At 39.9% G+C, this 13,919-nt stretch overlaps 1 long non-coding RNA gene across 1 annotated transcript; it reads right to left on the reverse strand.

The window, feature by feature from the left end:
* Positions 1-2,975: 2,975 nt before the first annotated feature.
* On the reverse strand, positions 2,976-13,639 carry LOC143172061 (uncharacterized). The gene is made up of 3 exons (XR_012997286.1): positions 13,584-13,639; positions 7,258-7,451; positions 2,976-3,212 (listed from the first exon to the last, which is right to left on the reverse strand). It is a non-coding gene; the product is annotated as an uncharacterized LOC143172061 (long non-coding RNA).
* Between the last annotated feature and the right edge of the window lie 280 nt (positions 13,640-13,919).

Consider the following 13,919-nt stretch of genomic DNA (forward strand, 5'->3'; position numbering starts at 1 on the left):
CTTACTGCGTGAGAGGAGAGAAACAGCATAAGATGTTCTTCAAATAAGAAAAATCGCAGTGCCAGTAATCAGGAAAAGGGCAAGCAAGACTGGTACAGGCTCCCTAGAAAGCACTGCAGGTGTGGTGAGGAAGGGAAAGGACTTTCTTCATTCTCCCTCAATCAAAGGTTGAGAAGAAAAGTAGCTGCTGTGAAAAAATTACACAGAGGGCCTTGCAGACAAGGTCACTTTTCGCTTTCCTCCCGCAAAGCCAGAGAAAGGAGTTCCAGCTCTCTTGCCCACCCCAGCCCTCCAACTTACCTGCACAAAGATTCCCTCAGCTAGAAGCTTGTTCTCAGCAAAGACCTTTGGAAAAATAAGCCATAATTACCTGCAGCTCTGCTGATTTCACTGTGAGTCTACCATAAAATATTGTGGGTGTGAAATTACTGTGATTTACTGAGTCTTGGACAGCAGGAGAATACTGGCTTTGGGAGCGTTTCTGTTGCTGCTGGATACTGGCTGTGTTTACGGGTGACTGAGGTTGCTTGTTTTGCAGCGGTGGCAGAACAATGTCCCTTCTTAGTGTTAATGCTTAGTGGTCTTATAGATGCCCAGTCTGTGCCAGATGTCTTGGATCTGGCCCACTACATCAGTCTTTCCAATTCATTATCTGCTCCTTTCAGGCAAAAGATAGGACCCAACCTTATGCTATGGGGCAGCCCAGCCCTCACCTTGCCCTTTTTACCCTTTTCACAAAGGACCTGCCGCCTTTTTATACAACTAAAAGCTCACTTACACATGAACCATGTTCGTGTTGCCCCAAACGCACAGTAGATATGTATTTGGTCCTGTGATAGGGGTGCACACAGGATCAGGTGATGAGAGCTGCTTGTTTGCTGTGGCTAGATTTGTGCCATGCACATGGCAGCACAGTGTATCAGTTCGGTGATGTGACAGGTCCATATCAAGTGTCATAACAGGGATGGACTTGTCATCAGGACCCAGCAAAAAGCCTTCGTGGCACACACCAAAAGGCTGGTACTGCTACTACAGAAATGTGTTTGAATGAGCTTCCTGTGTAATGTAGGAAACATCAGAAGGGAGGAATAACGTCAGGATATTTCTGTCCATCCATTCATGCTTTATCTGGTAGTCAAGATCAAGATTTATTGTTCCTGAAAGCAAAACTGGACCAGGGAAGAGGACGCCAATGGGTGCAATATATACTGGAAGGATGATGTCAGGTAGGTGGGACAGCAGTGGATAAGCATCTGGCACAACTCTCAAAAGAGACTTTATGTCCCTCAGAATGATGTTGAAGGGATGGGGAGCACAGGTGGTGTTCTCCTCTATCCTCCCAGTTGGAGAAGGGAGTTCGAGAAAAAGGAGACGAATTGAACAGGTGAATGACTGGCTGCGTAGCTGGTGCCATGCTCAAGGTCTCAGCTTCACATACCACTTGCTTTGTCCCTGTGCTCACATGTCCATTGTCACACTCCCACCTCTCCTCCACCTCCTCTACCATTGCCCCTGCTCCTTCCCTTTCCCTGTCACTGTGCCTGATGTTTATTTGGGACAGCAGGGTTGGAAGAGGAAAAAAAAAGCACAAAAAAAAGTCTTTCTTCTTCCTGTAGGTAGTAAGCTTTATCTTCTTCCTTTTGCAAGAGCTGTTCTGCACTAATTTATCAGGAGGCTACTGGATTACTCTCCATTCAGTCACCTTTTATTGCTGTATCAGATACTTGCACAGAGGTATCTGATACAGCAGGTTTTCAAAACAGATGGTCACAAAAGAAAACTGAATGCAAAGGGTGTTTAGGATATGTATAAGGTTTAGGAAACCTATTCTGGGTTCCTCTGTGAAGACCTGTTGTGTTATTATAATTTGAAGCGCTGAGAATTCTTCTAAAAATATCTAGACTGGAGCTCAATTTTAATATACAACATTGTAGTTCTTCCATTAATTCTCAGCAGCATGCATTGCTAATGACTGTTCCACGGCAATAACTCATGGAAGAAAACAAGGTTTAGGGAATAAAATTAAGTAACTCATTGAAGAAGTTCTGTTGGGAAACACTGTGTGATAAAATTGGTTGCAAATGGAAACACAGTATAATCTATAAATGATAAATTTCACATATCCATCTGTGCTTTCTTCCAGCAGCACTCTACACATCACAGCCATAGGAAGCTTCCTATTCGTTATGCATGCCTGGTTACTTAGCACTAGAAGTCAGAGGAAAGGTGAAGTTTGAAGCATGCTGAGGAATATTAAGGTTACCACTCTCATTGCAAATCAGAGCGCAATATTCTGTGAGCCTGAATCTTGGATTATTCAGTGGGATTTAGGCTTCTCAGTGCAGTATTGGTGCCTGGCTTTCATTAAGTCCTTTGGAAGTTCCTACAGATGATTCCTATTCTTTAAAATAGTTTTCAGAAGAACTTCTGTGAGGAAACTGTGACTCTTCCCAAAACAGTAGGCTTAGAATATAAGACAATGAACTTGTGCATGGTGCTCAAATCATACATACAGTTGTGACACAGAAGGGAAGAAAGCTGAAAGCATTTGAAACCTGAATAAATGATGTTTCAAGTTAGAGGTAATAGCTTTTCATCAGAATTTTGGAAAGTGTTCTGTCTGAAAAATGTCATGAGCATCTCAGTCAATTAATGTTCCAAACTTATGTTTTAATTTGATGCCAAAATAAGAGCCAGAGTTTGACTACATCAGCTAATTGGCTTGAGTATTCTATAGTCATGGTCAATCCAACAGGAAAAAGAAAATCCCAAGCTGGCCTTGTTTTTCAGAGGTAATCACAACCCCATTGATTCCAATGAAATTGACATTCCTAATGATGACATTATAATGATGATTCTTTAAGAGGACTCGTGTGCTTTACAATGGGAATCTGGAAATGCATGTAGCAGAGTATGTATTTCCCACATATTATGGTGGGTTTGCTTATAAAAGAAAGAGCAGAGTCATCCTGACATACATGTGAAAAGTTTATTTATTCCTCAGCATGGTGGGAAAACGTATTGCTACAGTTCACATACTTTTCTGAATTGATGTCTTGTCTACCAGTAGCTATTTAGTGTGATAATGGCGTTTGATAGACTGGACACAAACACCATTGTCACACTCCACAGCTCTGGTAGTAGGAGATCATTAGTCCATAGAAGAAGTAATATGCACACATTGCAGACTTCAGCATGGGTGCTTCAAAGATCTGCAAAACACAGAGAAAAGACCATGTTTATGCATATTTATACGTGGTACCTCAGGATTCTCACCAAGGAAGTGGGAGACAGGATTCAGAATTTCTTGGAGGTGAATATTTTTTCCCAGCTAGCTGTAGTCATTTAAAAGCTAAGTAACTTTAAGCTTGCCTTTACAGGCAAAGGGGATGGACAGGCACCTTGAGAAAGTAATTGGTCCTGTCCTAAGAGACAAATTTGTGAAGGGAGGGATGAATCATTCTCTGCAAGGACCTGTGTCTTTCTCTTATTGATGGAAACAGCTCAGGATAAGCACCTGACTTTTATAGAGCTATGTTAGATCTGAGGAATCACAATGCTAAAGATTATATTTGTTTTCCATATACTTGCTTTTGCCAGCATTTTAGAGCTAGCCCACTTACAAGACAGCAAGTTGGTCTGTACTCCTAGTCTCACTTCCCCTGTTTTAATCAATGCAACTTCTGTGACACGTCAACGCCTATGCAACAGTGAATTAAGCAGTGTAACGAACATACATGACTGCGGTGTTCAATTTCTTCCCAGAACAGTTTTTTTCGGTTTAATAGGACAGAGTGTGTTTCTGTGTTTGTTTAGCCTGCAAGTCTAATAGCATTTCTGCACATCCTCAGTGAGTATAAAAAAATCCTGTAAAAGATCCTGTTTGTCAGGAGTGGACTAAAAGCGCACAAACAGTAACTGAGGGTCACATGATGCACAGCGATTTGTAAAGCCATGGAAATTCAGTTATGTGTCATCATCACATCTGAATACTACAGAGAAGCAGAGAAAACAGAGAAGGGAGCACAGGGAACGGAGGAGATTAGAAACCAGAGCTTGGGTGAATAGTAGTAGCCTTTGTATCTTACTCTTCCATGTATCCGCTTTTTCCTCAGTCTATAAAGACTGTCAGCTAGTGTGATCATCTGTGCAAGATCATATTGGATATTAACTGGAAGAAACACTGACCTGTGCAGATAGAATGTAGCTTTGTGAAAGTGCAAGCCAGCTAGTGAATGTTCATTAATAGGAATAACAAATTAATATTAGTAACTAATTGATAACTGCAATGAAGTCTGCTAACTTAAAGGAAAAAAAAAGAAGAGACAGACCACAGAGTGGATATTCCTTTATTCCCCTGGAATTGGTAAAAATCTTTCAAGGAGAGCAGAGTACATTAAACATTAATGTTCCATTTTGCGTGAATTTGGATAGATTTTGTATGTGCTGAGTACCAAAATGTTTTTTGTAGCTACTGAAAACTTGAACTTTATGACTCAGAAAAGAATGCTGTATGGACTGGTTAGAAGCACGATGGGAAGGGATGGAGTTGTCTTTTTGTGCCAAGAGATGAGGACAGAACATCTTGCTATAATGCTTTTAAACTATCCATCTCATGTTTTTTTAAGCTCAGTAAATGCATTCCCATTTTTACATATTTGGGAGCATTTGCTACCCATGTGTAATAAAACTAGACTCTCCAATAGTCTTCTGGATCTGGTTGCAAAAGCCTGTTAAGCAAGTTAAAGCATTCAAAAGGCAGACTCTGAGATCCCCAGAGAACTCCTCCTATGGGCTTAGCCTTCCTGTCAATCTCATTTTTTATCTTTCCTAATTCACTGCCCTGGTGATGTGTCACTCCCACACATTAATAGCCTTAATGCGTCTGCTTTATTCTCAGTCTGCTGTCAGCACTCCCATCGTACATTCCAGCTGAGAAATGAGAGAGAAAGGCACAAATTTCTATCATCAGCTGTTTGTAAAATCTAAATGTTTGAGGCATGTATGCTGAATGTGGTACAGCTATGGAGGAAAATCACATTTCTGTACTTGTTGAGACCAAGTGCTCGCCATTTTAAATATCAGCTTTTGTAAGTAGGAGAGGCAGTCCCTAGCTTGAATCAGGGCATGCTGCAATTTGTTTTGCAGATCTTTGAATTTGTGAGAAGTGCAGCTCTGCGTGCCCCAAAATAAGAGATTGTGTATGGGCAACTACCACTAGGTCAGCTGAAGCGCTGGAGCTTGTGGGGAGTAGAACATGGCCCTCTGAAGGAAATTGACAGAATCTGCTCTCCAGATGAGATGCAGGTTGAGGGCTACTGCAGAATCAGCAGCCCTCATTTGAGACAGTGGAAGGAGCTGTAACAGGAAATTAAGGATAAGGGCACAAGGCTCCCAAATACAGATGTTTATATGCAGATCATCAGGTAGGGAAATTTAGCTCACTCTATTCTACAGCATTAAAAGTTGAAGTGCCAGCAGAGGGGAGACACTAACACACACAAACTAGCTGGCTGCCTACAGGTACTGAATACACCTGAACCACCAGCACACTCTGTGCAGTGTAACAAGTTATTTCTTCTGCAATCCTTACCTTTTGATCCAACTTCGTGTCTTTTCTGGACCTTTTTCTTAAATGTAATCTAGTTCAACCAGTGTTGATCGGTCAATGCAGACTCACTGGGGCTCTGGACCAGTTTAACTACTGATTTGCGGGTACATATAATCAAACCTCAGTGAAAGCACAAACTGGCAGTACGAGCTGAGTTCTGAGTGGCCCTTGGCTGGTAAATAGCAGAGAAATGAACCTTCACTGGCTGGTTACCAGGTCAGACGTTTTTGTTTTTCAAACATGATTATTACAAGTGCTCTGTCATTCCCATCCTTATCAAGGAAGCAAGCCTATAAATGCTTGGGCAGGGCTGAAACTTTTCCAAGGGCTTTTCATCTTTCACTTTCACTGATGTTGTCTGTGTTTTGAGTCTGTACATGCTGTAGTGGGAAAGAGTTGTGCATTTGAACGAATACACAAAACTGTCAGGCAGATTTGCAGATCCACAGGTCAAGCCACTGTGCAATCACAGCTACAAAGCAGACATCTCTAAAAGAAGGAAAGGAGCTGCAGCACACCCTGTGCATCAAAACGGCACTGAGTTTTTTTAATTAATGATGGCAGATACACAGTCACACCCAGAACATATTCTGTCTAATCAGGATGCAGCTTGCAGTTACAGACCTGAGGTCCACAAGACTATTTTTAATAAATGTGTCTATGCCCTAGCTGGTGATAATGAGACATGAATGCCAAAGGAACATAAGTACTGTACCTTGCTTTCTAATTCATCACCATATTAGTGTTTTTTCCCCTTACCTTTCCTCATAAACATTTGACTCAGCTTTCTCTCTGCAGCAGAGAAGAAAGGTCAGGCAAGATCCTACTCTAATTAAGCTCTCTGAGGAAAAGTCCGACAATCGCTGGCAGATACAGTGCAAAAAGCAGTAGAGCCCTGGCAGAAATGCCTCTAGACTTTACTGTGAAATGTATATGATAGTAGACAGCCAGGCAAATGATGCAGCTGCAAGCAGGCAGCTTTATAGTTCCACAACTACATGGAAGCTTCCAGCAATTCAACAGGAATATTTCCAAGACAAAAGGTATGAAAGAAAGAGAAATGGCCACTAGTTTTTAGTACTGCGATGGAGCAAAAAACCCTGAAACAACGGGAAAGTTACTGGACAGTACAGGGCGAAAGCAAAGTATAAACATCAGAGAAAAAAAAAATCCACTTTTTGCCTCCCTTCTGCTAGACATTTGTATGAAGAATATTATTAGAATGTTCCAGTTGAGAAGATCATTGTGAAGAACAAGAGGGTTTTTCAAGAAGTATCTGAATATGGATCACAGAACCTGTCCTTTTTGTATATCTGGACTTTGAAGCATTCATGTAACCCTGGTGAAGTCTAACTATGCTTACTGTCAGCTTCCCCACCACCCCTTTTTTTTTTTTAAATAAACATTTAGGGTGGCTTGCCGACTGACGCTAATAAAAGCCTAATCTCTTTAAAAGTGCAGGCAGAGATCACTATGTAAAAGACATTAAATCCTGTTAAATTACACAGACAGGCCACAGGCATTTGCGGATACTTTGGTATGCTGGAGTGCTTAGTATTCAAAATTCACTTACACTATTTTATTTTTGTTAGTACATTTTAGCATTTCCTTTTCCTCACATGAATCAAGCACAGGAAGACACTTACCATCTGACACAACTGCCAAATGATCCTCTGTTGTGTCGTTACGGCTTGTCAGATTCTCTGCATGACATTTTGCTGAATATCACTGTGTTCAGATCTTTGGAAGTCTTGGTTTTCTTTTATGAGTTCCTGGCAGTGGTCAGCTGTTGAAAGCCTCTGTTTCCAGTGGACACCTTTCTCTCGCCCTTTATGGAATCCTGAGGTTTTAAAGTAAACAATTCATTCTCTTTCCGATAAGTCATATTAAAATATTGATCTGAGGGAGGGAGATGGCCCTCAGTGCACAGAGCCAGAGTCACCTTTAGTCAAACAGACTAAGGAATGGAAAAAAGCTCTCTGAAATCTCAATTTTCTCTGTCCCTTCAGAGAGAGCATATGTGGGTAGGGAAAAATGGAAAATACAGGTTGTTTTGAGCTGCCTGTTTTGCTTAACCCTGAGATGAAGAGTGTTTACTCTGTCTTCATATTAATTGCTTACTTCGTACGGCAAGACTGATTTCATCAATTCCTCGGATCACAGTGCTAATCTTACTGTTCACTGCTGCGTCTTACCAATCTTGTTTAAATTTTTTAATTTTGATTTACTGTCTTTTCTGCACAGAAACTTTCAGAACTCTCAAAGAGCCTGTAACATTTTTAATAGGTTTTACTTTCCAGCCCACCTATGAGACAGGGGAAGAAGTCTGACTTCAGTTGAGCCTATCTGAACACCAATGGCAAAACCAGGAATTAAACACACATTTCAGGACCTCATCCAGATAACCAACAACTAGACCATTGCATAAACCCCCAAATTAAGGGCATGATAAATTTCACATTTTTTGTGAAGGCTAGCATGGGATTTGAACCTGAGATTTCTCTAAACATAAATTAAAGTCATACCTTCAGTACAATAACCTTCCTGATAGTTAACTAATGAGTATTTCATTGCTTACTTCCATTACCATGCTTCTATTCCATTAGAACGTAAGTATTTTGTAACAGTCTTAAGTAAAAGTAATGTTTTTTTTTTTAAAGCAAAGTTTTCAATACGATACCTCACAAAAGTGAGGAACCAGGTCACTTTACTGGATATGTTCATCCAGCAGCAGAAAACCACTGCAAAATCAAATCTGAAAAAAATTGTCTCTTGCACTCTCCTTGGTTTCCAGCTTTAGTATAACTAGACCTTTGACACAAATGCAACTTTTGTCCTTGTTAAGATACCTTCCCTTACCACTGCCAGGGTGAAATGAAACAGGCCCAGTATATATGAGCTGTAAGAATCAGAGCTCTCCTTTCGTGGGAAGAGTCCTGCACGTAATCGATTCAAACACGTAATACAATACTGGGTAATGGAAAAAAAACTGAACTACAAAGCCACTAGAACACCCTCATCTTTACCAATTTATGGCATGCCTTTTCTCCTTTAGGTTGTCATGTATTTGGACTGCAAATTTGTCATGGCAAAAACTATCTCCTACTGTTTCCTAAAATGCTGTTTTCTAATCACAGTGTAGCTCCAGTCTCAGATACACCAGTAATACAAATAATAATGTCAGCAGTCATGAATAAAAGAAGGCACAGAACTGTGCTTTCTATGCAGTAATGAAGCTATATTTATAGGTTATTAGCAGTCTTATCATTGCATATACAGTTCATGAATAGTTTTTTCCCCTTATGAAAAACTCTAGAATTTGTAATTCTCAGGGATTTAATGACACATTTTTATAACCTTAGTTGTAAAAGCAATGTTAGTTGCCTAATATAGATGATCTGACTGTTTCACCATACTCTTTTCCAGTTTTGTTAAAGCAAAAGATTTTAATTAGCACAAAGCACAAATTAATAATGCTAACAGGTGACATTTAGTAGGGAAGCAGAGAATTAAATGAGACAGGAAAAGAAAAAGAGCACATGCCTGAGTTTTAGCTTTCATAATCTGTGCTATATGACAGGGTATTGGAGAAACATAGTGAAATGAAGAGTTTTGTAACAACACAATCCTAGTCACTTGGTTTTAGGTTAAAAGTGCCAGTAATCTGTGCTACCTAACTTCAGGTGCTGTACAAGAAGGGAGACCATGGCTAGGTGTCAATCTCAGCTGGCTACGCAGCCCCTTGGATGCACTGATATAGTCTCACTTTCTATCCTTATAAAGACATTAACAGGAAGATGACTGAGGAAATTCTGGAGCGAATCACCATCTGGCTGATCACTAAATGTCAGACAAAACCAGGATCTATTGAAGTCAAAAGAAACATTTCCACTAACTTCTGAAAGATCAAGATAGCATCTACAGCATTATATGTCTGTATATTCTTTGTGTATGCAGACATCTTGCGCAGTGGGGCCCAACTGTTTCATGATTGTTACTACTAATACACTTCCTGTAATATTAGGAAAAATATACCCCCAGTTACAGCTGTTTTCTTTGTTTAGAGTCCCAGTGGTTAGGGCTTTTTGACAGTGCTCTCAACCTTTGTGTTACCTTCTATTCTTGGTCTGTTTAGAAAACCCTCCTGAAGCAGGGACTGCTTTTCATTTGGTCTTGATACTGCTTGTTTTTTGGTGAAAAGTCTCTTATTTGGGACTTGTACGTGCACACAGTATAAAGATGACAGAATTACTAGTAGTAGCAGTAGTACTAGTTCATAGTGTGCCCATAATAGTAGAACAAGGTTTGAGGAAAATATTTATTTAAAAATTACCTGTACAATTATACCAGAATCCTGTGTGCAAACTCCATATGCCATTCTGAAAATATGGATGTGCATTTTAAATCTACAGAAGGTATCCGACAGTTTGCTTAATCATAAAAAGAGGGCAAAAGACCTCAAATTAAAAAAAAAAAAAAAAAGCCACATGTTGTCCAAAACCAGCAGAGAAAGACTAAAATGTGCTACTTTTACCCACAGAGGAAACACCACTTACTTGGTATTTCTGGAAAAAAAGCTGTTTTCATCAAAATGGCGATCTGCGATTGTAGGTGAAGTACTGCCCACTACACATGGAGCCACTGATGAGAGTCTGAAACAGCATTGCAACATTCATTACGGTTGCAGACTGGTTTGGGTCCAATTCTTTGAAATTAAATGCCAAATTATTTGGAAATTCCTGAAAAAAAAAGGAACTGGTTTGTTTAAATGTTAGTAAAGGTGACACAAGGACAAATAATGCAATACACATTGCACATTCATCTGAGGGCCAAATTCTTCCCTTGAAAATATGTAGCTATGACCCCAAGCAAAATTATCTAACTTTGAAGTTCAGTCTAACTTTGAAGTTGGCACTGCTGAGAGCAGAGGACTGAGTCCTGTGACCTCCAAAGGTCCCTTCCAACCTAAATTATTCTCTGATTCTGTGATTCCATTTTATGTGCATAGCTCCTGTTGACTAAGGTCTCACTATACAAAGGACAAAATTTGATCCATACAAGAGTTCTTTCCTACCATTTTTCTTATATAAAATATGGAGGATATGAAGAGTGAAATAGAAATCTGAGGAATGGAGTCTTTTCTATGTGGAAAGAGTAAAAGACCAACTCCCAAACTGAAGGAATAACTTACCACAGGGGCAAAAATAGGGCTATGTTAGGAAGTTTTTCGCACTGCGAAGATTTAACAAACAGTAAAAAGCTATGGTTTGGCTGTGCAATACCTTAATTATGAAATTCTTCAATTAAGAGCAACAATTTTGGCAAAAAAGGGGTTAAATATTCTGTGCATGAAGATCTCACTAGTGTATTAGGAGAATTGTTTTATTCTGTTTCGAAATTATATGGGCCTACAACTGTTTGTGAGTGGTATAAATCCCTATGGAAGAATAAACCTTCTTTGCAGCTGGTTAATTTTGATCATAAATACATTACATGTTCAGCAAAGCTCATTTAGAAAGCCTGTTTGAAAAGGCTTAAAAAACACAATTATTTTGTTTATTTAGAGTAGATTTCAAAAGCCAGTTTCACCATTCAGTTCAAACCGAAGACTTTCAAATCAGGATTCATTTACATGACACGAAAGAGGCTCACCTGAATCAGTTCTCATTCTTTTTATCGCTACACTTAAAATCAGAATAGTATGAACTTTATATGAAAAAAATAACACAGAGGAGGATCATGGTGCACATCTAGAGTAAGTGGGGAGAAGCGGGTGCATTGGGAAGAGCTTTCTCTTCCCCATTTGGATGGCCTGAGACCTTATGTTATCCAGCTAATTTATCACAAACCTCAGGTTAAAGTCAGTTGCAGTTTTGAGGGAGATGGGAAACTAGACCCTCAGTCGAGGAGGGAGTTAGAGCAAAAGATTCTGATCCGAAAAATCTGATGCTATAAGATACGGACTTTAGAAAGGAACTGCTGAGGCACCAATCCAGGGAGACCCCAATTCTGCAGTCCTCTGGAACCCCGATATTTAACCATTTTCCTTCCCTAGATTCCAGCCTCAGAGCTGTTGCACTAATGGCCATTCACGTATGAGAACTTGAGTTGTATCTTTATGGCTTACTCTAGGTCTATCTTTAACGAGCATATAATCAATACTCTCAAACTGATTTGGGGTTGGCTATTTCATCTATGGAAAAATCCTGTTACAATCCGCCAGCTGTGGGCATGGCTTACTTGGTTTAAAACTTTCAGACAAATCTGGGTCAAAGATTTAGGCCAGATCCTTTTGTGGAGAAAACTGACACATGTCCAACAATGTAACTGAATTTATCCGTTTGCTATGACTTATTAATTTCAGTGAATCTATGCTGACTTACATCAGTTTAGGATATGACCATATAATTTTTGAGAGGAAATTGCTACAGGGATTCTTGCGCTCAAAGTGGGCAAAGCTGGTATTTATCTGTCTATCCCAGATTACTACAGTATTCAAGGGGCATCAACCTTCACAAACATTGAAGGAAGCACATTTACCAGCGCTAATACCACAATATAATAGACAAAGGTGAGGCATATGTAGTGCTAGGACAACTTAGATCACAGAAGGGAAAATGTTGTGGCCCTTGTAAGTCAATGGCTAGTGGTTAAAGATTACCTGTTCTGGTCATTCTGACTACTAGATAGAGAAAGATTAACTTAGTGCAGTATAAAGTAGAACAAAGGTATTTAACCTGGAAACCATGATCTCTTCTGATTTCTACTGGGGCTCAGTAAACGAAATTGATTTGAGTTTCCCAATCATCAAACTCATTACATCAGTTCTAGATCATCCTGGCATTCCCCGTAACGATTGACCATCTGACACATCCGACACAAAGAATTCAGGTTGAGGATTATCTTCAGATTAAGGGTGTAAAGTCTGACTAACAATGTACCATCCATGAAATTTCTGTTTCCCCAGCAAAATAGTTGTGGATAGAATTTAAGCAATTTTGATGTAAGCAGATGGCTAACAGATAAAATTTGTGTTTATTTACCTGTCCCTAGGGGGGAACTCCCCACCCCCCAAGAAAACTACTCCCTCTGCAAACACTGTTATTTGGCTCCTTAGCTCTAAGTCTTTTGCCCAGGTCAGCTATACTGCTTCCATTAGCCTGAGAAATTAACTGTCCATCAGCGGTTATCACAGGCACAGAACTTCCTTTTTCCTGTCAACCACTGCTGCAGCCTACACATTTCAGGCAAAACATTAATCCTATAGATCACAAACCACAGCAAAATAACCTACTTAGTAATGGACATTTACAAAGAACATACGATTTTTGCAACTTCCCTTCCTTCCTACGTTTTACCAGGAGGTCGACAGGCCTCCCTCTCCACATACAGCTGGCTACGAGCACCAAGTGGCATGGCCATAAACCTGCCTTGCCCTCATATTATATACAGTATTTTTCTGAATTTGGGTCAGTGCATACCAATTCACTATGCTGCTGTATAGTGATTTCTTTTTGTCTGGCAGCCGCTAAATGCATGGAATTTAGTCAATATGCCATAAATGGTTCTGTGATCAGAGAAACATGTATCACAACCTCTCTCTTGTCCATGACTTCAGTTTCTCCATACCATACTCATTAGGTACTGACATGCTACACACATGTGATACAGAAAGTTTAATCTTAGAACAGTAAATAAAGGCTAGTCATTTCAAGACTATTGCCCTAAATCACTTTGGAGTCCGAGTCCCAGTAGGATTATTATCTTCAGGAATCGCCATAGTAAATCAAACCTTTGCTCAGTGGTGGCCTGTGCCACCTACCTCAGAAAAGACAAAAAAACCCACTCAGCATTTGCTGCTTCCTCTGGTCTACAGATTAATGTACTTTAATATCTTACTAACTTCTGCTCATATGCGTTCAAGTATCATGTATCTGCATGATAAACTCAGCACAGGTGTCCAGAGCTTTACCTGCAGGATTTACCACACACAGCAGCCATGATGCAATCAATACGCCACAGTGGATTTGAGGTGAGCATCCACTACCTTTTCTTTAATGCCACGTGAGCTGCATATAAAACAGAGTGGACAAAGCACAACATGAAGGTCTTTGATGCAGATGAGGATAAACAACTTTATTCATTTTTTATATTTGCAAGTAAAAAAACTGTTTAAATCCTCTTCTCAGAACTTAAGAGACTTTAGTGGCCTGAAATCTGTTAACTGCCAGCCTGATCCCCTCAAAAAAGACACAGAGAGCCACATACTCATGGAGCAGAGGCCCCACACTTCACTCCGTGAAGAGTA

The sequence above is a fragment of the Aptenodytes patagonicus genome, chromosome W (assembly GCF_965638725.1).
Source record: "Aptenodytes patagonicus chromosome W, bAptPat1.pri.cur, whole genome shotgun sequence".
NCBI lineage: Eukaryota > Metazoa > Chordata > Aves > Sphenisciformes > Spheniscidae > Aptenodytes > Aptenodytes patagonicus.